The following is a 24,725-nucleotide window of genomic DNA, read 5'->3' as shown; positions in this document are numbered from 1 at the left end:
ATTTTCAATAAAGGACACCAATACAGCATGTTGAGTCACGTTGGAGATATATTCTAGCGTTGACTGTGCAAGTGTTATCTTTTAAATTATGGATTATTTTTTAACTATAAGAATGAAGTGGTGGAAAGAAAAATAAATAAACAGTTGTATAATGAAACATTTTTTGATATTACCTTACTGAACATATTTTTAAAATACTGGAAAATTGAGGAATCCTTATAGCATCAAAAATAAAGATACATTTCAGATTTATCCATAAAAGAAATGTCCGAATCGCTACGGGTTACCTGCAAAAATTATGTATTGTCTGTCATTTTTGACGAGTAAGCTGCTAGTAATATTAAAAATAAAGTATCCAGCGAAAAGTAAGATATTATAAACTTAATAAATTGATATCCATTTTTTTTTTAAAATTAGAATATTTGACATTTGAGTAAGTAATATAGGTTAAAGTTAAATATCGAAAAAAAATGAATTCTCTGATTTTATTCATATTTGCCTTGATTGCAAACGTAGCTTAAATAAAAATCCATGAAAATTTAAAAGAAAACAACAAGTCATTGAATAAATAAAGGAATAATTTTATAATAAAGTATAGAACGTAATATATTTTTATTTTTGCACCGACTTAATAAATTGATATCCATTTTAATTATAATATTAAACATTTGATAAAATAATTAGTTTAAAATTAAATAGTTAAGATATGAATCTTCTGATTTTATTAATATTTACCTTGAGCTGGACTATTCACCAATTTTATGGTAAGTATATTTTTGATTTTTATTAATTAATAATTTAAAATACATTATATAAAATTTTTTTTGTTGTTAAATGACATAAATTTAAAATTTTCAAGTTTAATTATTATTTATAATATTAAATTTTGTTTCAATTTCTATCTTGAATTATTAGAGACATTATGTTATTTGCGATCTGGACAGGTTCATATATTTGATCCGGCCCAGGTCGGATAGGTAATAGTAAATTTAATAAATCTGGGGTTTAAAGATGTAAATAAATTAGAAATCTATACAATAAGTTTTTAATTATATTAATTTATGGTCGGAAAATAATTAATATAATGGGTCATTTACCATTTATTTGCTGCTTACATTTAAGATCACTTTAAAATAATTTTTAAAATTAAAATACACCCGAAAATTTTCAAACATTGGAGTTATATAACAACTTCTTCATATATTTTAAGCAAATTGAAATTAAAGGAAATTTACAATATTTCTCATAAATGTGAATAAATAAAATTTTAATAATTTATTGTATTATGTTTTTTATATAGTTTAAATTAAATTTATTTATTATGAAAAGAAATTTTTTAAAACCTTTGTAAATGTTACACTTGTAAAAGTTTCCAGTGTTTCGTTCGATATCCTTAAAAATTAATTTTCTAGTAATTACTATCGAAGAGATAGTGGCTACAATCTCAGGTAATTCGTTTTTTTAGCATAACATGGTTGAAAAAATGATCAAGGGGCTCAAGCCCCCCACCCTATTCTAGTGACGTTATTGCGAAGAGATAAGAATAATAGTAAAAAAAAGTTATTATTTTCCTGAAAAAAAATTTACGAAATTTATGATCTTGTGTAAATATTTACTAGCAAATTTCTTGGAAATTTAAACTATAATTTTGATAAGATTTTTTTTTTTTTAAATTATTCGAATATAAAACAAACAATATTCTAAATGTAATATGGAGTCAGCATTTAATATTTTAGTTTAAGATATTAAATATATCATACAAAAATTAAATATATCATACAAAAATTAAATTCATATGGCAAATGTTAGCTTCTTTGCGATATATCTACAAACTAGACTTTCAACCTTATATACTGTGAGCTAGTGATGCAAAATTGCCCTACTCACGCCGGCTCAGCCTTGAGCACAAGCCAAAAAAATTTGTTAAGGCTTGGAGCTCGAGTCAAAAAAATTGGCTTAGTTTTGACTCGAAATCTGTGTATTATCGCTCAAAATTGAAACTTAATCAATAATTATACTTTTATTTTATATTTGACTATTAAGAAATAAGGATTGGTATAGTGTTGTTTTTATTTTAAATTTCTATGGAAAATACTGAAAATAAACATAATTTTGCGTTTTTCTAATTTTTCTGGTTTGAATTCCTGTTCTTAAATTTATTGGAGTGAAATGAGTGTCATTATACAATAAAACGGGTACTTCCTTCCTAATAAACAAATAAGAACTGTGTCTCTTATGCAATTACTTAAGGAATTTTATTTTTTAAAACAAAAAATTATTATTATAAAATATAATTATTCTTGTTTTTTGTGAAACTTTTAGTTCCATATCTTTTATCATAGACTTATTTTAGCATAGACTGCTCAACGCCCAATTTTATAGTGTTATAAAAACATCGTTCATTTGACAGCCATTTACAAAGATCCTTCATTTTAATAAATTTGTGTTTATAATGATTTTAACGTTAAATATTTCAAGTATTTATGAAATTTTTCTTAAATCGCATATAAATATAAATTAAATAATATAAAATAATTAATAATTTTTTAAAAATTCATATTTTAATGAATGTATAAATTAAATATATGTATATATTAAACAATTTTTATAATAATAATATATAATAAGAAAATAATGTAACAAAAAAATTGCTTCAAGATGGAGCATTTTTAAAAAAATTTGATTTGTATATTTTTTTTAACAAAAATAGCGGTTTATACAACAGAATATGAATATATATTTTATAATATAAAATGACATAAATTTAAAATTCATTTAAAAGTTTTTTGCTCAGCAAAAATAAGGATGTATCTTTTCCATACGCATAGCATTTATTTATATATTTTTTGCTTTTACTAATAATTACATTTTGATTTTAGACATAACCTTATAAGTTGTTTTAAAAGTTATTCTCCATCTATAATTATCAGAGACTTACAAACCCGAAATCCAGAATAGCTTATATATTTCCAGTCTGGTTATCCTTGAGTGGCACTAAAATACATTTCTTTCATTTTTTTAAAATCCAAGTTGAGCTTTAAATAAAATTATAAATAACAAATTCAGTCTGAAATCTTTGAATATATATTCAATTAATTAGTATGAAAATTGGATCATTTAAAATTCATTTACTGTGCATATTTTCAATATCCCTACAAAATGATGTACAAAATATACAACCTAAATTAATTTTAAAATGACCAAATTTAAAAATCTGGGCCGAATCTTAGAAAATTGGATAATAAGATTTATATTTTTTTTAAGAATATAAACCTTTTATCATGCTTTCTTTAAAATTTTAAAAACTCAGAATTAACAAATAATATTCGATATAAAAATATACAAATTAAAAACATTTAATATTTTTTTTTACTGAATTAAATTCAAATTATATTAAACAGTTAAGGAAAAAAATCCTTAAAATAAATTCCCAAGTTTATGAATAAACTCCTATCAATTCCTGGATTGGTTATGATCAATTCCAAATTAAATGGTGAGAAAATCTATTTGGCTATATCTTTAATAAATTACTTGGTTGGAAGTGACATAAGATTATTTTTATTAATTTGCTAAATTTTTTAAATTAAATTTTAAAATATATCTTGTTTGTAATTCATTTCCGCCAAATACCTTGAAAATCAAATTTTCTGATAATCAATTTAATTTAGATAAATGAAATAAAAAACATTTTAAAATTACTAATATAATATAATAAATAGGATTCTCTTTATATATTGTTAATACTCTTCAAAATTTTTTTATAATAAAATGTAATATTTTTATATTAAATTCCAAATAAATAAAGATCTAGCCCTACTCCCTTCGATTTTTTAAAATTCTATGATGATAGATATTAGAGACCTGCAAATCACGGCCCACTCGTATCCGACCCTAGCTCCGGTCTATTTTTAAAAAATAAAATTGGTTTGGGCTGGTCAGCCAAATATTTTTTAAAAAATTTCAAGTCGGGTCCGGGTTTAAATTTTTAAATATGATATCTTTATATTTTGTCAAATAAATTGAAATATATTTTAAAATTTTTGCAAATACTAGGCTCTAATATTTTTTATTTATAGAATATTAATATTAAAAAAGAGTTTAATTTTACCCAACTTACTTCCTGTAAATATGTCCGACTTTGGAAATAGGCGAATTTGAAAATACACTATTTCATTTTTAATATTTCTAATAATAAATATCAAATTGAGTTTTATTATATAACTCTATAATAAATCAGCCCATTACCAAAAACCGACATTAGTGGTCATAAGAAGAAAAATATTTTATTTTCTTAAATATTTTTTTATAGATAAACATTACAGTGTTGTGATGATTTAATGAAACATATTGACGATTAAATTAAAACCCATCCATATAAAATTATAATCTTTGCAAAAATAATTAAAATATAGACAAAGAATTATTGAAATTTCTTTTATTATTCCTTTTGTTATTTTAATTATTTTTGCAAAGATTATAATTTTATATGGATGGGTTTTAATTTAATCGTCAATATGTTTCATTAAATCATCACAACACTGTATACTTCCTCATATTTTTGCAAATTCTTGGCTAAAATCGTACTTAAATCTTTCATTTATATTGAAAATATAAAATAGTTTTTCAAATTTATGTAAAAATAAATATAAAATTTAGATAAGCAGAAAAATAAGTCAGTGAGACAATATGGCGTATTTATGAGATAGAACTTGCTATTATATTTTACTAATAAAAAAAATTCTAAAAATTGCTTGTTCGAATGGGAAAATAATATTATAAAATATAAATTAAATAATATGATATGATATAATAAATAATCTAATAAATTTGAATATATTTTGAATGTCATTTTTTTTCCATTCTGGAAATTTGTTTAGCTGTTAAAATTTATTTTCGAGATGTGCTTCCATGTTTAAATATTCAACCCTTGCTACAAATATATTATAAGTCCCCTGGATATTAATTTACACATAATTATATAAATCCAAGGTTGTTATTGTTATAATATGATTTCCATAAGGACGGTACAGGCTTGCTTTAGGCGCTAACCTCTTAGTGATGCCCATTAAACGATCACAAAAAGTTTTGCAATGTGCAGTTGCTAAAAAATGTCATTCTACCTTGATTCCAAAATTCTTATGGTCTTTGGGGTTTATGAAGTTTTATTTGTTTTTATACTAGAAAATAAAAAATTATTGAAATCTTATAAAAACTTAAGAAAATTATCAATTTGAACTAATTAAAATGCACAAATATTCGGGTTATAGACAATCGAATATAACCACATAACTTATAACATGTTTGAAAATATAATTCTAAATATTCATAATTTAAATGAATATTTTTTGTTAATATAGTGCAAAACAAAAAGTTTTTTATTATTTTTTTACATTAATCTAAAAAAGAACTAACTAACTAAAATCTATTAAAAAAAAGAAGATAATATCTTTTATATTAAATAGATTAAATAAAAATAAAAAGTATCAAAATATATTACAAAAACAATTTAAACAAAAGCAAGGTTACAGGCTAAAATAATCGTAAGTTTCCATCAACATATTAAATGAGGCTATATTCAAATAATATCAAAGTTATATAAAATATCAATAAAAATTTTAATATAAAAAAAAATCAATTTCCATTATATAACAGTATCTATTTTATTTATTTCAAAAAATAAGGCCACCCCTGATAATCGTTTGCCACCCCTACTGAGAATTCCTGGCTATGGGTTCGGCTTGTTCCCCTTTCTTATTATTATAAACAATGTTAATTAACTATTTAAGTCTGTTTTATAAAGTTTTTTCTCTCAAAAATTTAACATATTTTCCAAAAATAAAATGCTCTTTATTTATATATTTTTTAACTTATAATAGTAAATGTTTAAATGTGATATAATTTTTTATTTATCGAATATTTTTAAATTTATAAATGATATTCACATCTAACAATCACATTCAATTTTTTAATAATGACGCATGATTTCATATTTAAATGATCTAAAATCGTCAACATTAAGTTTAAATAAAACAGCTATGAATTAAATTATTCATTTTGTTTTTAGCACAAGTGAAGTATGAAGACGAAAGTAAAATTAATTTATTATTAATAGATGATTTCATATTTATATATTTAATATGACTTAAGAATTAAATTATAGTTAACTTGGGTTATTTTAAATCAATTTATGAATGATTCACAGTCACCGTTGGACTAATCCAATTTAACGAGATTATATTATCTTTTATATCATTATGTAAATAAAAATTATATTAGATTTTAAGTTAAATAAAATGAATCAGAAAATAAATATCAAAACAGAATTTATTCTATTTTGTTTGTAAAAAAATATTTTTCCTCAAAAAGTATATTAATGTACTAAAATTCTTTTATGCAATAAAATTTTAACAATTTTCAAATATAAGAATCTCCTGACTTATCCCAAAATTTTGAATCTTTAAACACATACATAGCTCTTGCCTTAGATGTCTTTAATAATACTCCATTCCGTTAAACCTACCTCTCATATAAAAAATGTTGCTGATTTACTTTTCTCAACCAACTCGAGGTAAATCCCATTTCAATCATCCTTAAAGCTAAGATGGGCAACAAATGGCTTGAATGCATCCCATGCGTAGCTAAATCTTCATTTTATGGAGTTTTTTTCTGTAGAATAATTTATTATCCCTATGAGATTATCCTCTGGTCCTAACATACACTGTTACTTTTTCTACCTGCATTGATTATGCCCAAACTGGCAATACAGGCACCCCCCCCCCCCCTCCCCCCACTCCACCCTTCTTTTAAATATATTCTCGCTGTCGTTAACTCCGTCACATAGCAATAAGAATCTCTTTAGGACCTTAAGGTTTTACTTTGGAACCAATAGGCATTTTCATTGGGGGTTTCAAATGAACAGACGATGTTACCCTAAAAATCTGATTCAATGGTTTTTCCCTGGCATGGTTACTAAACCTACATAAATCTGAGAATAGTCCATTAATTTTTTCAGACATTATTTCATATCAAATACTTATAAACAACAAATATTCAGACTTAAACAAGCAATTTTCTATTTATCTCCACCAATATACTTTAGATGGGCGATGAGCCGCTTCATGGGGAAAAATAACAACCACCAATACTTAAGATCAAGATGAGCAGATTTTCTTCCTCCATAAGATCTATTTTGAGATTTGTCTAATTAACTCAGCATCTACTCAATCCTATTTCCCCTTTTATTAAATAAATTTATTTAAATCTCTATAGTATACGTTATTTTTGTCATTCTTTTAGTAATATTGTTTTTCCATCATATACTCATCCATTCAAAATTTTGAGTATATTCTCTATTTATAAATTAACCATAGTATTGAAGATCATATTATTTATTTAATTTAATATTGTATTGTAGTTGAGAAAAAAAAATATTGCCTTAAAATTAAAATGATAGGAAATGAATAATCCTATCAATTTATTACGTTTTAATAAGCTTAATTAAATGTATTCGCTTCTCTAATTTAGTAATGTTAATTGAATTTGCTTAAACATATTTCGTGATTTAAATATATTAATTTTTTTTTATAAGCTATTTTTGAGAGAAGGTGGAAAAATATATAAGCGGAATATTTTCATAAAGTATATTCTTAAACTAGGAAAAGTTATTAAATAGTCTAACAGCATTCCATAGATTTTAGAATTACTATTGAAAAAACTTAAAAGTATTTTGATATTTTTTTATAATATATTCCTATTTCATATTTCCAAGTTTTTAAAATATAAACCTTATATTTTGCTGAAAAAATAAAGTAATATAAACTCCGAAGAAATCTTCTATAATTCTTTTTCCGTATTGACTAACTATTTGCCAATTCCATTCTGAATTAATATTCGATTTTTTTGAAACTTTTAATAAATTGTATAATTAGTGGCTCAATTTTAATTCATAATTATTTGTAAGATATAAGACTCCCCAAAATTCATTCAAAAATCCGGTTTAGCATATATATAAATATAAATTGTGTATCGGGATTACACTGGTATAATTGATCTTTTAACCTTCATTTTTTTTTAAAACACAGTAGAATCAAAATGATTTAAAATGAAATATTTTAAAGATTCGGAAGGTTTAATATAAAATAAGGACAGGTTAAACGATAATCCAATCCGGGCATTAAAATTGAAATTTTTTAAAATCCATAGTTTCGTTAGTCGCCGAAACTTGAAAATTTTTCGGGTTTTATTTAAAAAAAGAATTATTAAATTTTGAATGAATTTATTATTATTATTTTTAGTATTAATATATTATTTAATATGATTATACAATATAAATTTTATTAAGAATCATTATCTTTTTTTATCTAATCACTTTAACTAGTCTCTGTACAAGGTAAATATTTAAAATACCCTAATAATATAAATATGAAAAAGTGTTTAAAATACTAGTCATTGAGAGTGAAGAACATAGAGGGGATGAGGGTAGTTATAGGATTTGGCGCACCGTTCAGATTATGTGGATTAGCCGGAATTAGGTGGACTGTGGCTATTGAGGGCGGTAGACGGAAATTGACACGTTAGTTTATGTTCTAGACGGAATTGGACTACATAATTTTTATTAACATAATTAGTTAAAAAATAAATATTTTCCAAAGTAAAAAAACGTTGCAAAATTTAAAAAATAAGAAAAATGTTCAAAGATTCATATACACAAACAATCCTGAAGTTTTAATCGATTTGTATGTGCTCCTATTTAAGCAAATTGTAATATCACAAATTTGGAGGGATTTTTATGTTTTTTTCAAACAACCAATAAGGAGTCTTATATTTCTCAATTGAAATATGGTAGTACATGTTGTTATATATCACAATTTACAAAATGTGAAATTGAATAGTTGTCTATCACTTTCAAATTTTTGTAAGGCTATTTAATGTAAATATAAAAAAGGGGGGGGGGGGGCAATTAAAATTTAATGGATAATTTTGACTAAAAAAATGGGAGTAAATAAAATAAAATATGATAACACAAGAATCCTTCTCCGTTTAACCTAGGGGGAAGAGATGAGGGTTCGGCCTCGTGTGACACTAGTATATTTTCCCCCGTCTTTGTAGCAAGATAGGTACACGTAAAATTTACATCCGTGGATCTTGGGGAAAGGACAAAAAAAATAGGATTGTACTGCTCTTTATGTAAAAACTACGTGAGAAAAGATAAAAATATTATAACCAAATATTGTATACTTGCTAAGAGTGAATCAATATATTTTTTCTTTATAAAATATGTTTTCACTATAAAAAGGATGAAAAATACAAATAATCATTATATAAAAATGAAAACTATTACAAAGATAATGTTGAAATGTCCTGTTTTAAATTATAAGGGCTAATTATTTGGTACTGGGTTGGTACAAAAAATTAAATTTCGAATCGAAAACGAAAACGAAAAAATAGCATCTAAATATTTTTAGATTAGCAATTTAATTTCCAAGTTCCAATATATAATAAATTTGAAATTATTTTTAAGATGTTATCAATTTCTCTCTGAATGTATTTGCAACAAAAAAATAGATACTTAAAAACAAAAAAAAAATTAATATCACCTTCTAAATTCATTGTTACCATTTTAAGTTATTTTTGGAATATTTATTTCGAAGATATTTAATTTAGAATCTGTCTGGATTATGACAATTACAGCACTATTGGTTATATATAATTTCTTAACAGGATTTTGCTAAGGTAGGTGAGGGGGGGGGGGTGACCCAATTTATTTGAGTTTTCCATGTTTATTGAAAGTTTTAGGTATTCATTATAGACCCTTTAGCGAAGTTACATTTTTTAAAAATTATAACTTTTACTTATTATTTTCAAATTGGTTTATAGTGTTTTAGCATGTACATATTTAGGGGAGATAAGGGTTAGGGGTATGTGGGTGAAAATTTTAATTAGCTTAAATTAATTTTTAGAAAACCGGAGAGCTTCGAGGAAGGGGGGGGGGGTTGTAATTTTTGCTTGTTTTCCTTTTCTTGGCTATGACTGGGCTATTTATTTTTAATAATTATCTAGTAATTTATATTCTTGTTATATATTATATTAAACCTATTTAATATCAAATATTAATATAAAAAATTAGGTTCAGCCGTTCCGAGTAAATATTTATAATATCTTAATCATCCGATAATGTTTACAATTAATATGATTATTTTCTGTGAGCATAACATGTTCTATTTTCTTTAATTATTTGAATTCACTCTCAATGGATAAGAAATAGATATCTAACTTACCATTAATTTATTTTAGCTATTTAATCTTTATTATAATTAAATTTAGAAACTACAATTATAAAGATACTATTGAATTGTCTAATTCAGACTCATGACAAAAAATTACATCATTTTAGTTAGAGGAATTTATTTGAAGATTAAAAATAAATTACCCCCTTTGTATCATGTTTCAGTTACTGCTTTTTGATATATAAAATAAATTTTATATAAAATAAATATAAAAATAAAAAAAAAATCATTTTCATTTAAATTACAAAAATAATATAAATTGAGTTTTTATAATAATTTTTTTTGAATATAAATTTTATTGGCTATTCCTTAAGAGTTAAATAAAAAAGAACCAGAAATAAATATAAATATAATTAATAAAATATCATCCCATAACAGAATTTTATATATTTTATATCGAAAAAAAAAATTCTCCTCAAAAACTTAACATACCAAAATTCTTTTATGCAATAAAATCTTAACTGATTTTTAAATATAAGAATCTCCTGATTTCTCCCAAAATTTTGAATACGCCTTTCGAAAATGCATACATAGCTTATTCCCTGGATGTCTATAACAAAAATTATACTTCATTTCATGCCCACCTAAAAAATGAAAGAAATTTTTTCTTTTTCGTTTATTATCTTTTACGACCCACTCGAGGTAAAGCCCATTTTAATATCTTTAAAGTCAGAGTTGTTAAACGCTACTTCTAAAAGTGGCGCGCTACCGCTATCGCTATTTGTCAAAAAAGTAGCGCCTATTAGCTACTTTTTATAAAAAAAATTAAGAAACAAATTAATTTTATTTTTTGCTTATAATGTAATTGCATAGTAAATATATAAAAATCAACATTTATAAATATTAAAATATATTTAGTTTTGATTATAAAAAAATTAATGTAATAAAAATAAATATTTATGGTAATTTGTTGCATTTTATAAGTTTTTACCTTCTGTTATGTGTCAAACTATTTACCGTGGTACATATATATGATATCTCTGATAACTCTACTATTAGGGCATCTTTCATCACTTTAAAGTTATCTGCTATATTGATTCTGTATCCATTATAAAATCAACAATAACTTTATCAGCCAATTTGTGAGATATATTGGCATTTGTATTATTAATTAATTTGGTTTAAATCGAATTAGTTTTTTTGGATGTAGAGTCGTCAATACCAAAATTATTTAGATGTTTCTCCATTTCCTTAAAACTATTGGCGTGAACAGTCTTATAAAATAAATACTATTAGAATGTAAAAATGACAATTTACCTTTAGGTGTTTCTGGAGGTTGTAGCTACTAGATTGATTTGAAGAAATATTTTTTTTTACATTTTAAACAATTAAATTTGAAGCCAGTTTTTGTTTTTATATTTATTTAAACAATTTTTTCAAATCTAGGGAATGAGCTATTAAGAACATTTTCTTACCCACTGTTATTCTACCTACATCTACTACGCCCAAGTGATAGCAAGGTCGTCAACTCCGTCATATAGCAAAAACAATCTCGTTACAAAGTTTCAATAAAACCAATATACCAAATACTTTGGAACCAATATATCTTTTCATTGGTAGTTTCAAAAGATCACACAGTGATCCAATGGTTTTACTATTGCATCGTTACTAAACTTGCATCAATCTCGGCCTAGTCCAATAATTTTTATCAAACATTATCTCACATCAAATCCTTAAAAATAACAAATATTCAAACCCTAAACAAGCGATTTTAGTCCTAATCGCTAGCAATATACTTTAGAAAATTTCAGCGGTGAGGTGCTTTATTTATAAAGATGCGAGGAAAAATAACCACTATTTTTTTTAGCCATCCTTTTAGTAAATATTGATTTTGAATATGTGTATGATGGGCTCTCATGACTAGTGTTGTTAAACGGCTCGTTTTGAGCCGATTTTTAAAAACGACTAACTCACTACTTCATCCAGAAAAATTTTACGTATGTCTGAAGATTCCGCTCATAGAAAGAACAAAGGTCTAGACATATATTATCAAAATCTTGAGGCTTAAGCAATATTTTTCTGGCTAAAAGATTGAATTAGCCGTTTTTAAAAATCGGCTCAAAACGAGTCGTTTTACAACACTACTCATGACAGGTGAGAGAATTGATATGAACGCGCAAATGGCAAGTAGGGTGGACGACCTTATGCCAATGCCACAGGGATTGGTTGGTTAGTTAACCTGTAAACAAGATAGATCCCCAAATTAATAATTATCTCAAAAAAAATTATGAAATAAAAAAAAATGTATAAAAATTAATGTGTTTGTTTTTTCTACAAAATAAAAAAAATATAATGAACCTGATCTTCCCAATTTTTTTAAAAAATAATAATTTGTTGCCGGCTTCTGAATAAAAAATAGGGATGATTAAATAAATGGAAATGCTACTTTCAAAAGTTATACATTCACCAGATATGAAAATTTGATATATATTAGCACTTATGCATCGCTGTTCTGTCTATGGGAGCATATTTCTCTTATTTTGGTTTGTAGGATGGGATAATACTGGTTGGTTCTGTTAAGCCTTATTTGTCGATTTTTATTTATGTTTGTTGGTGACGCAAGGTTCATTTTTGTGCATGCTGGATTGTGACTTAATCCAAAAGTTAAGGGCCAAGATCTACTTTATTAAAAAAATGAAATCTGACGTTTATCATTGTGATTAAAACTCTATTCATAGAGATGGCAGTATTTGCCTCTTCTTTATCTACGTGTTCAGACCTTAATGCCGATCTAGAAAAATGGAAAGGCTATTCTAACAAATATTTTGAAACGTGAAGGTCTTGTTTCACGTCGAGAAATTTTATATGATCAGTTTGTAATCCCAAAGTTCATCGATAACAAACTTATATTGAGAAAATTTACTAGCAGCATTAATCTTATCGGCAAATTCACTAGTTATTTGAAGCTCTTTTAATAATCAAATAGAAAACGTTTAGATAGTCTTAACCTGTTCAAGCGTAAGGTTTTAGTTCTACCGAATATGGTAATATGTATGTTTTAACAAATCCATATACTGCCATGGAGTAAAAATATGTCTTCCAATTGAGTCGATTAAATTCATATTTTTTATGCTAAAACTTGCATGACTCATCTAAAAATGATAATATAATCACTATTCATTTGTAAGCACATAATAACCACTTTGGGGTGACATATCGATTTGGAATTTAGGAATATGAAAAGAAGTCAAATTCGTATAAATACAAATAATGCGTTTCGATTTATAAGAATATTAAATTATTCAATTAATGCAAATATCTAATTATTAGATTAAATAAGTTTTAGCGTATTTTGTGATTATCATAGTAACAGGTCATTTTTTTTATCTGTTTAACAATTAAGAGAAGCATAAATAATAAATCACACTTTTTATATATAGGGTCTAAGTTGATAACTAAGTCAAAAATATATAAGTATCCTCACATCTTTTGATTATTGAGCAAAATATTTTTTAAAAAAAGATATAAGTAAGGTTTTATTTTATATTAAATTGCCACAATAAAATATTTTCCATAATAAATTTATATTTAAAAGCTTTCTATGACAATCAAAGGTATATATATATAACATATAATATAATATATATAATTTCCTGTAAAGCCAAACTAAGTTTCTGGATAGTAATTTAAATGTCGCATTATTTATGGATTTTTTTTAAAAAAAAAACATGTATAAGTATATATCGCAAATGGTAGAACAAAATTATTGAGTTAATTTATTACACCAAAATAACTTTCCTAGAAAAAATACCTATTTTTACTCTAAAAAATAATAAATAGTGCTAATAAGATTTCGGAATAATTGATTGCCGAGACGTGTCCTAATGCATTTTCGTTAAAAAATAAATCATTTATATAAGTATTTATTTATTTAAAGATGGGATAGCAAAGATATTGTTAACAGGGTAATATTATTTTATGTATAATAATTCTTTTATATATTCTTAAATTAATTAAAATTTCTTAAATATTTTTTAGGAATTATATTCTATTTTTTAGTCTTATTTACTTTATATATTGATAATTAACAAGTAATCAAATTTAAATATTATGGGCATAAGGCCTATTAATACGATGATTACAAAAAAAATATCCAGATTGATAAATTTTTAAATAATTAAAAACTAAATCATATCTTTTATTTTCAAGTTAAAAAAATAACACTCATACATAAAATATCTGCCATCTTGATCTTAAACATTTAATAGTGAAGTATAGGAGTCCTCCACAAATAAAAAGGGGCTCCTCGTAATTATTTAACGCTCACTTGAGGCCCATGTATCTGCAAAAATCTTGTTTTTCTGCAACACGGTGGTGTCTGTTACGCCTCTGTTTAAGCTAACAAATAATATAAATAAATTATGACTAACCTTAATGTGAAAAATTAGCGGTATTCTTTTAAAAAGATGGTTATTAATAAGGCACACAAACTGAGCGGGTGCGGTTTGCCGTATATTTTTAATAAAAAACATTTACGCTCCGCTTATAGTAAACGCGTTATCTTCAAATATTGCTTATTTAATGCAGCATCATTACAACCTGATTCAGTTTTAAGAACTAATTTAAGATAAAACCAAATTAAATTTTATATATTATTTAAGAGGTAAGACCGAATTTGCATGATACCATTTGAAATGTATTCTATATTTATAAAAATTAGTTTGATCCAAATGCCGCAGCTTTTAATATGGTTAAAAATCTTATGATCGGTGTGATAAGTCACAATGAAAGTAGGAAATGCTCATATTACCTGATTTATAACTACCTATATTTCCTGCCAAAAACCGTCATTCAGGTATTAATTATACCTTATAAATATTCATGATAAATTTATTATATAATTATAAATCTATCTTAAATATTTCTTGTATTTGTTAAATTTCATCAAATTTCTTTCAAAAAAATAAATTATTTTCTTTCTTTTCTCTATCTTTAATTTTGATTTTCTTATAAATTTATTTCTGTCAAACGTATTTTACTCCTTCCAAACTGTAACTCAAAAATTCACGGAAATTGTCATAAATTTACAAAGTATTTTTACTGTTATTCAATTTCTCCTCCAAAATATCAGATTTTCAAATATTTTGCCAGAATTAGGATCCAGTCTGGGTATAGTATATTCCATACATATTTCCGACAATCATCTTTTCATGCAATATACACCTATCCTATTATCTGTTTTCCAATTATATAATATTAATAATTACATCACATTTTGATAAAATTTTAAATTATTTAAAAATTCAAAAACTAGGTAGAAATTTTGAAGGTGGGAGAAAAACTCTATATTAAGGAATATTACGATGAATTTTGTATGTTGAAGATAGGCAATGGAATACAAAAAATTAATATCACAAACACAACCGAGAATTCTCAACATATAATTAACGTGACCACTTTCGAGATACCACTAAACACATTTTTTACTATATCTAGTTTCATTATATTATTATTATTATTATTTTGAAATATTAATATAATTATGTTTGTGCGAAGCCGAAGTTTATGAGTTAAACTAGATCTTATGAATAATTGAATGATTTATGTTAGAAATAATAATTTTTGATTAAGAAATTTAATATTATGTTTTAAAAATAATCATTTTTTTAAAGGAAATCATTCAATATAATTGTAATTTTTATTAAGTTTATATATTTATTAATCACAAAGAGAGTGGTAGACTGTTAAAATCTTACATAGATCATAATGATGCTTGTGACCTGATTGTATCACTCGATATATACAAATATGATGTATATATATCGGGGTTTTTATTCAAGTAATAATAATTTAACATCTGATTAGAAAATTAATAACCATGTATTATACATATTTAACTATTAATCCAGTAACGTACCCTTAGAAATAACTGAAAATGCGATCTTGGAAATTTTCAAATCAAACCCCATCACAGGATATTTAGAGGATGTTGTGCAAACGAACAATTTTTTTTTATAAAAATTACAGAGCAGCAAGATAGATGGTATTAAGTGCAGTTACCAAATTAAAATGAGCCATGCGAACGTAATTGCAAAACCATATTTAAATAAATATACTATATGGCTAACTTTCTATAGCAGTATACTTATTTTTTTTATTCATTTTTACGTGCTGTTAATCAAATATTCGAGTAAAATTAGATAAATAAAAAAAACACTATTTAACAATTTTTTCAACTTTAAAAAAAATAATAAAATAAATATAATTAGTTGACAGTGAACGTATCAAAACCCTCGAAACACGCGGGAAATTATCAATTGAATACCGTGATAATATTTGATATAGATAACCCAGAAAAGGATATCAATTTAAATGTCCATACGATTGATGAGGTCAAATATAGATAAATTATAACAAATTATGTTTATAAATATTTAATTTGTTTGGAAAAGTAACAGAGTAAACATAATAATCATTTTTTGAAGTAATAAATTTATCTGTTGATTTCTTCTTAATATTAATTTATATATTCTTTATTTTTGAAAATCACTTTAAGGGAATAATTATCCAAACCTCATTTGGAGTAACGTTTAACAGTACTAAACACTTGATTAATGGATCGATTATTCCAGAATCAATTTTCTATCGCAGGCATGTGATCGCTATTATCGAAATTTGGATTTCAGAAGATAATACGTATCAATTTACTTTGCCGAAAGATTTTTACATCCATATACAAAGACAATTCAAGAATTGTGATCGGTGTGTATAAAGCAGCAAACGTGATATTCAACAATTTCCTTTTAATCAATTTTAAAAGATTGGAAACTAAATTTTAATTAATTTTTTTTAAAAAATGGGGCAATTTTTATTTTTATTAATACAATAATCTTTTATTTTAGTATATTATAATTATTATGTATTCAATAAATTGTTTTGAGGTGCTCATCAGGGGCAAATAAAGTGTTAAAACGGGGGTCACTATCCTTTACAATATCAGGGGGCTCAAAAAAATTATTTTATTTCAATTGGTATAAAAAAAAATCAAAATTTTTCAGAGGGCTCGAGCCTATAGGTCTTAAAGTCAGTATTTGGCAGCCCGAGCCTGAACCGAGCCCGAATTTAAAAAAACATGTTTGTCCGAGCTCGATCCGAGCCCGAGTACACATTTTTAGTCCAACCCGACCCGAGCCCGAATAAAATTTTACAATTAGAGTTTGAATATAATAATAACCAAAAAAAATGTATGTGCATTTATTCATCGCCACCTTAAATAAAAGTTTATTTGATGGCCATAATCTAATCAAGATATATATTAAGTTGCATTTTATTTAATTTGTAAAAAATATTATAAAAATTATAAAAAAGTTAAAATACAATCGAATTTAAAAATATGCGATTATATAAAAAAAATATCATGATTTATGTCGAATGTAAATAATATAATAGTTAATATAGAGATTAAAAAATATAATAATTATCATATTATAATGACATATCAAATCAATATCATTATCAAAAGTTTCAAAAAGCAAATAATTATGATATATAAATAATAAGGAGTTCAGTTTATCTGGTTTTAAACTAGTCCTTTTCTCTTCAAAGGCCCTACCAGCAGCTGAAAACGCTCTTTCACTGCTAGCCGACGAAGCAGGGATAGTTAGGAATTTAAGAGCCAAAATATTTAAATTTGGAAAATCATTATGGTTTGTCTTCCACCAATTTAAAATATTATCATCTTCTATATATAATTTAGCATCTAGACATTTTTGTCGTCAACTTCAACACTAGCATCAGAAAACGCATTGTCAGAAAGAAATCCAAAAACGTATCTCCGCTTAAGAAAAAAAATATTCAAAATATAAATAATTTTAAAAGATATATTTACCTTATTATTTTTTAATTAATAATTTAATTATTAATTTAATGAATCTTCAGTTGAGTGGGAGCTAGATGGTGAGTTGATATATATATATCGATTTTTGCCCCATATCTCTATTGATCTTCTCTGCATTAATCAACGTGTTAATATGTTTGCACATCTCTTTATAATGTTCTCGGGATAATATATTATATCCCGAAATTTTGGGCACAAAAATTTCATATATCTATTTGAAATTTATCCACCATTATTTCCAGGCATCTTTGCGATATGTTTAAACCGAGTTTAAGTTTGGATGAGCTAAATTATTCAATATTTTGTGATAACACAATATAACTTTGTGAATGGTGGGTTTTAAATAATCCTCATGTTCATCACTCGCAATTTAATAGGCGTCAGAAACTTGATAAGGTCCTTCATCATTTCAAAATCTATATTTTCGAGCCTACATCGACTTGAACTGAGAACATTCAATATTTCATATGAAAATAGATTCAATCATCTTTAGTCTGCTATTCCATCTAGTCTCAACCTACAAATTGAACGCTTTATCAATAACTAATCTAAAATTTAATGCTATATTTTAATAAAAAAGTGATTTAATATACCCACTCTTATATAAATAACTAAACTTTTACAATCAACAAAACATTGATATATCTCTACACCTTGAGATTCAATATTTTTATTAACAAAGATCTTCCTTAATATTGTACTTAAAAGATGAGAAGAAGCACGATTATAATTTATGATTTTCAAATAGCCATATTAGCTCTTTGCAGGCGCCTACTTAGCGGGGGGGGGGGAGAATGCAGATGCCGGATATTTTTCAAATATTATTGTTTATATTAATTTATATTTGTTAATATTTATTCCTATTTCATATTAAATATATATTTAATTACATTTATTATCACATTCATCTACTAAGTTATTTTATCAATTAATTTCGATTTCAAGTTTTCCAGCGTAATATTTACTTATTATTTTCAAATTTCTAGCTTTATTTCTGAAACTCCTTGTCCAACAGGGAGAAAGAAATTGCAAGCCTGTCCAACGAGATAGAATCTCCACCATCAAGCAGTAACAGCTTTTATGGAGTTAGAAGTAGTGATCTGCATCGGGCCTAATTTTTCAAACCCGGCCCGGTCCGAAATTTTTTTAAAAAAAGTTTTGCCGGCCCGGCCATAACCCGAAATATTTTTAAAAAAATTTACCGGCCCGACCCGTCCTGAATTTATTTAAAATAGAAATTTATTTTTATAATTACACAAAATAAAAGACATATGTTATATAGCATCTACATCTAGTTTCTATAAATAAAATCAAATATTTTTATTTTACATAAAATATTTAATATAAAATTGATAAGTTTAGATATATTTAAAACAATTTTGAAGACTCGACCAGACTCGGCCCGAATTTTTTCAAAAAATATTAGGCCCGACCCAGCCCGAACTAGTTAGAAGAGCCGATTATTTGCTATTAATGAAATATCATAATGGCCTGAAAGAAATATTTCCTCAGAAGCAAGATGGATTCAATGCTTATTCCAAATTTTTTTCTCATTAGAATGTATTATTTAATTATACAACTATTAACCCTAATAATTTTCTAAAACATGACATTGACTTGATAAGTAGATGAGAATAGCGGTGAGCATTTTATTAAAACTCAAGGAAATTAGGGCTAATGTTGATGATGAATTTCATATTTTATATGTTATTGTTGAGTCTAAAGCAGAGCTATACGTGTTTAATATTTGTCTCCCTCGACTTACAGCAAGGTAAGCTCATCATCAAAACATTAATATAGGATCAGTAGAAGAGTAATAAAACAAAAGTCCCCTATCTTAGATACATTTATAACCCAAATAAATGAATGGTTTTTAATTCATCATGCAACACTTACCAATCTGCAAATATTACTTCCACAAAAGCCTTCTCAACCTTTTTCAGATGGTGATAGAAAAAAAATATATTTTCTAGATTTTTATATGAAGATGTTAAAGTATCTTATGATGACCTATTAGTTGAATAACTATGTTTAAAAAATTAACTATGGTTGATATAGTGCCAAAAAATGCTATGGATGCTTTGCATTATTTCAAACACATTTTAGATTATATTCCCAATGTATTAAAAGGGTTTATATATATTAGCAACTCTTCCAGTACTCTATTTTTAGAAGAATAACAGAGCCCTACAAAGGTACGGCACTATTTTTTAAAAATTTTTTACGCCCCGGCCCGGGTTTTTTTTTAAAAATTTCAGGCCCGGCCTGGCTTATATTTCTTTTTGATTTTTATAGCTAATAATAATGATTTTAAATATAGGCTGTTTTAAGATATACAGCCAGGCCCGGATATTTTTTTAAAAAAATTTTCAGGCCCAGCCCGGGTGTTTTTTAAAAAAATTTTTTAGGCCCGGCCCGGATATATTTAAAAAATTAAAATACGGCCACTCTGAAAAACATACCAAGAAGTACAACTTCTGAAATTAGATTGAAAGGTTTGGATCTTTTGAATATTCATAGGTATTTGACGACAAGCAAAGATGAGATAATTAAAAAATTAGCGCAATCCTAACGAAGATTGGATTTTACATTGTAAATATATAACATACAAAATACAATTATTCCTAAGAAACTTTTTGTGTGTTATTTATATTTCCAACATTTAAACATTTTATACTTTATATATAAATTTTAAAGGCTCAAAAAATTAAATTTCTATTTTGGGTCTTTTAAGTGATTTATATTGTGGTTATATTCACTTTATATTTTATAAATCACATTTATTTTATAGTTTTTCATATACCGTTAGTTATATCCGTTTAATATTTTTTAATTCACATTTATTTTATAGTTTTTTTTTATATGCCGGTTTATACATATAATTTTTTGATAATTCACATTAATTTAAATTGTATATTAGAAATAGTTATTAGTCCTAATAAATTTATGCTTGATATTTTTAAAAAACAATAATATTTCTTAAAAAATTTTATTATCCCCCCCCTCCAGACCAAATTCCTGCTTATGCGCCTGGCTCTTTGGTCTGTAATGAATGGCATTTCAGACAAATATGCCCTACTGTATTGATATAAAAAATATATTGATTTTTATAATTATTTTTAATGAAATTAATACCTAGTAAGTTAAAATTTCTAATAATTTCCTTTTTAATATTTTCACCCGTCTTTATTTCTTCTTCTAACTTGCATGTAAACGATACAACTTTATTAAATTTCCAGGAATCGTTTAAGAAATGAATATTAAGATTTACATAGGTTACTTTCTTATAATCATCAGTCCAAAGGTCTGTGGTGGCTATAAAATAAATCATTTAACCATATTTTCATATATTTGTTACCAGCACATCGACCCTTTTTCATATAGGCATTTAATTTCGGAAATAATTTATTGCGTATACCATCAGCAGTATCTATCTATTCAATTTCTAGAAATTGTCGTGGGATTTGGAATGATGCTTTAACATCAATATTTCCATATATTGAGCCAATTTTGACAAAATATTGGCAACAAGCAACAAAGCCTTCACATGAATTGGATCAAATGATCTCATATCACGTCCATAAAATATAAGCACCTTTATACACTTTTTTTTAATTTGGTACAACTTTTGAGTTTTTTGGGGTCAGTACCAAAAAGGTTATCAATTGTTAATTGAGTCTCTTTACTCTCTATTGTAAATACACATTTAGACCTTTTTAGTTGATTTGTGCCTAAAATAAATAATATAATATATTTTATATATAAATATACTAACCTGTTATAGAATTTCTTATGCCATTTTACTATTGAAAATTATTTTTAAAAAGTAAGCAAAAATAAAAATTTTGGCCGACTTTAAGCTTAAAAGTCAAATGAAAGCACAAACGATAAAACATATAACATTATAAAAAAAATTTAAAAGTTAAATTTTCGCAAATTTTAAAGAAAGCGAATGTTAAATTTTTGAAATTTATATTTAAAAAAATTGGAAATATGTTTTTTTGAACATGTTTTTAATTTTATATTTTAAATTTTGAAAGTTTGTGAATTGTTGATGTTTTGGGCACAGCCTGATAAAATCAATTGGTGTTTAAATTTAATTGTTTGTTTTTTTAAACGTCTCGCCAATATTTTGTGAGTGATCCTGGCTGGTCGCTCCCGTTATCATTAATCTTGATTTCAGAACTTACCAAATTTTTGTAATTTTTGTGATGTTAGCATTCTCCTATAAATGATTGAATTTTTATTTGTAGAGGTTTCAGGATTTGAAAATAACTAAAGATGAGGATGAATTCGAGGATGAAGATGATAAGGAATTGAGAATATCATGAGAAAAGTATTTGACTTTGCCTTCGGTAAAGCCGTTCAAGGAATCGTTATCAAATGGATAGTGAAATCATTTTTAAAAAAAAGAAGATATAATAGATAAATAAATAATACCAATTTAACAAACATATCTTGAGAATTGTTAAAACTTATAAATTAAGGGTTTCGAGTTAAGATAGGTATATTGATTCAGTTCCATTAATATTTTAAAATTGATCCATCATAAACGAATGAATGGGAATCTGTGAGTAAAAATTTCCGTCACAAAAAATTTATGAAACCATATGTTTATTTTAAAATACAAAGCAAAGTCATACAAACCTCAAAAACCAAAAATATACTTTTTATCGCGTTATAAAAAACAAACGAAACCTGATTTATGAAAATAGGTAAATTTTCAAAAGGGGAGATGTTCTTCAAGCCTCACTTCAGCCATGCCCATGTAATCAATCAAATAATTATAAAATTTATAAACCGATATGAACTTGTAACAACTGGGCTCTTTCCTTTTTGAGATTTTCATAAAACTACTATGAAAATCTATCGCGGATTATAATCCAGGTCGAGGAGGATTTGGAAAAATAATGCAACAAAAAATAAGTAAAAATTTTATTTTTATAACCCCCGCTTATTTATGTTTATTTAGATTACAATTGATTAGAATCAGAGTTGTTAACGCTCCTTTTTAAAAGTAGCTAGCTCCCGCTCCCTTTCCCATTAAACTGAATATTCTCTTATAAAGATTTTTTTTAATTCAGGTATAAGAAAGGAGGTTGAGCAAGTAATGAGAAAATTAAATTTAATATTAAAATATATTTTAAAAAGCATCATCCAAGCTCAACAATAATGAATTGCCCAAAAATAATTATAACCATTTTAAAAAAATTATTCCAAAATAAAAAAAAATATAGATATCATTTCGAAAAGAAAGATTATTTACTTTTAGATGCTATTTTAGATTGGAGCTACTCTGAAAATGAAATACTTTTACTTAAATACAAAAGGCATTTTGCCCTTAAATTTGTTTGATCATTTGGATCAATATCTTTTAGAAGTTTTAAATATTTTTTGTATGATGGAAATGGAAATTCGATTTCTTCTTCTATGATCTCTAAATCCATAATATCGAAAACTATTTTTTATTATATATCTATAAAATGAATATTAATATGACTTACAATATTTTCCACAAAATTTTCAATATAAAAATGAAAAATTTGATGTTTAATATATAAAAGATTAGAAGTAAAACCAATATAAAACTCGGATCAACATTTAATAATGGATAAATTTAAATTAAATTAAATTTCATTTTTATCGAATTTTAATTAACAAATATTATTAATATTTAAAAAATAATTTAATTTATACCATAAATTTAAAGGAGCGGCGCTCCTCCACTCCAGCCATAAAAGGAGCTATCTCCCGCCCCCTCTCCTCTCCAGGTGTTTTTGAAAAAATGTAGCCCCGCTCCAGGAGCCGCTCCATAACAACTCTGGTAAATTTAAAAAAAATAATAATAAAATAAGATTAGATACATAAAGTATAAGAAATATTATAAGAAAAAAAAAGATATAAACAAGGGAAATAGGGTAAAAAATCAAAATAGAAAAAAATAAAGAAAGATGAATTATATAAGATAAAGTATTATTATTATTAACAATAGAAATTAGGGGGTTGGTAAATTTTTAAAAAAAGGGGGATTGGTAAATTTAAGAAAAATAATTATAAAAAAAAGATTAAGTTAATGGAGTATAAAATTATATTATTGGGAGAGGGAGGGGGTGGAGAGGGGGGGTGGGGGGGGGGGGGGGTTGGAAAATAAGGAAATTATTTTCCCCGGGAGAATTTTTAGGGTGTGGAGTGAGAAGAAGTGGCCAATAAAATGGATCATTAGATCAATAGAATTTAACTTCGTCGGGAAAATTTTTAGGGTGTGGGTATGAGAGGAGGTTCGGCAAATAAAATGGAAAATTAAGTAATATTCGGATTAAACTTCGTCGGGAAAATTATTAGGGTGTGGAGACGTGGGAAGATTTGGCAAATAAAAGAATAATCGAAAATGAAAGAAAAAAAAATTAAAATTGGTCTGGAAAATCTTTAGGGTATGGTGATGTAAAAAAAAATCAAACTTCCAGAAATTTTTCCACGGCTGCCAAATAGGGGAATCTTAAGGTTATCTGTTCACTATTCTTCACGAATGAAGTTAAGCGCTGCTTCGATTTGATAATGGAAATTTTGATACGATGAGTCTCCCTCAGGAGGAGAATTTACGA

The 24,725-nt window shown here is 25.5% G+C and overlaps 2 long non-coding RNA genes across 7 annotated transcripts; one reads left to right on the top strand and one right to left on the bottom strand.

The window, feature by feature from the left end:
* The first annotated feature begins 646 nt into the window (after positions 1 to 646).
* On the top strand, positions 647 to 17,174 carry LOC135931700 (uncharacterized). 4 transcript variants are annotated; one of them, XR_010573127.1, is made up of 6 exons: positions 680 to 764; positions 6,065 to 6,088; positions 14,947 to 15,081; positions 15,541 to 16,065; positions 16,136 to 16,618; positions 16,783 to 17,174. It is a non-coding gene; the product is annotated as an uncharacterized LOC135931700 (long non-coding RNA). The 4 variants fall into 4 exon arrangements; XR_010573128.1 differs by having other exon boundaries at positions 15,541 to 16,310; positions 16,496 to 16,618; XR_010573125.1 differs by having other exon boundaries at positions 15,541 to 16,618.
* On the bottom strand, positions 2,886 to 24,725 carry LOC135931702 (uncharacterized). 3 transcript variants are annotated; one of them, XR_010573131.1, is made up of 5 exons: positions 24,582 to 24,725; positions 23,821 to 23,944; positions 21,899 to 21,926; positions 21,774 to 21,854; positions 21,665 to 21,727 (listed from the first exon to the last, which is right to left on the bottom strand). It is a non-coding gene; the product is annotated as an uncharacterized LOC135931702 (long non-coding RNA). The 3 variants fall into 3 exon arrangements; XR_010573129.1 differs by lacking the exons at positions 21,665 to 21,727; positions 21,774 to 21,854; positions 21,899 to 21,926; positions 23,821 to 23,944 and adding exons at positions 2,886 to 3,035; positions 8,443 to 8,600; XR_010573130.1 differs by lacking the exons at positions 21,665 to 21,727; positions 21,774 to 21,854; positions 21,899 to 21,926; positions 23,821 to 23,944; positions 24,582 to 24,725 and adding exons at positions 2,886 to 3,035; positions 8,443 to 8,600; positions 16,800 to 16,826.

Source organism: Gordionus sp. m RMFG-2023, chromosome 1 (assembly GCF_954871325.1).
Source record: "Gordionus sp. m RMFG-2023 chromosome 1, tfGorSpeb1-WG-v2, whole genome shotgun sequence".
In the NCBI taxonomy this organism is placed as follows: Eukaryota; Metazoa; Nematomorpha; class Gordioida; order Chordodea; family Parachordodidae; genus Gordionus; species Gordionus sp. m RMFG-2023.
Note: the sequence above shows the minus strand (reverse complement) of the source record. Positions and strands in the feature narration are given on the sequence as shown.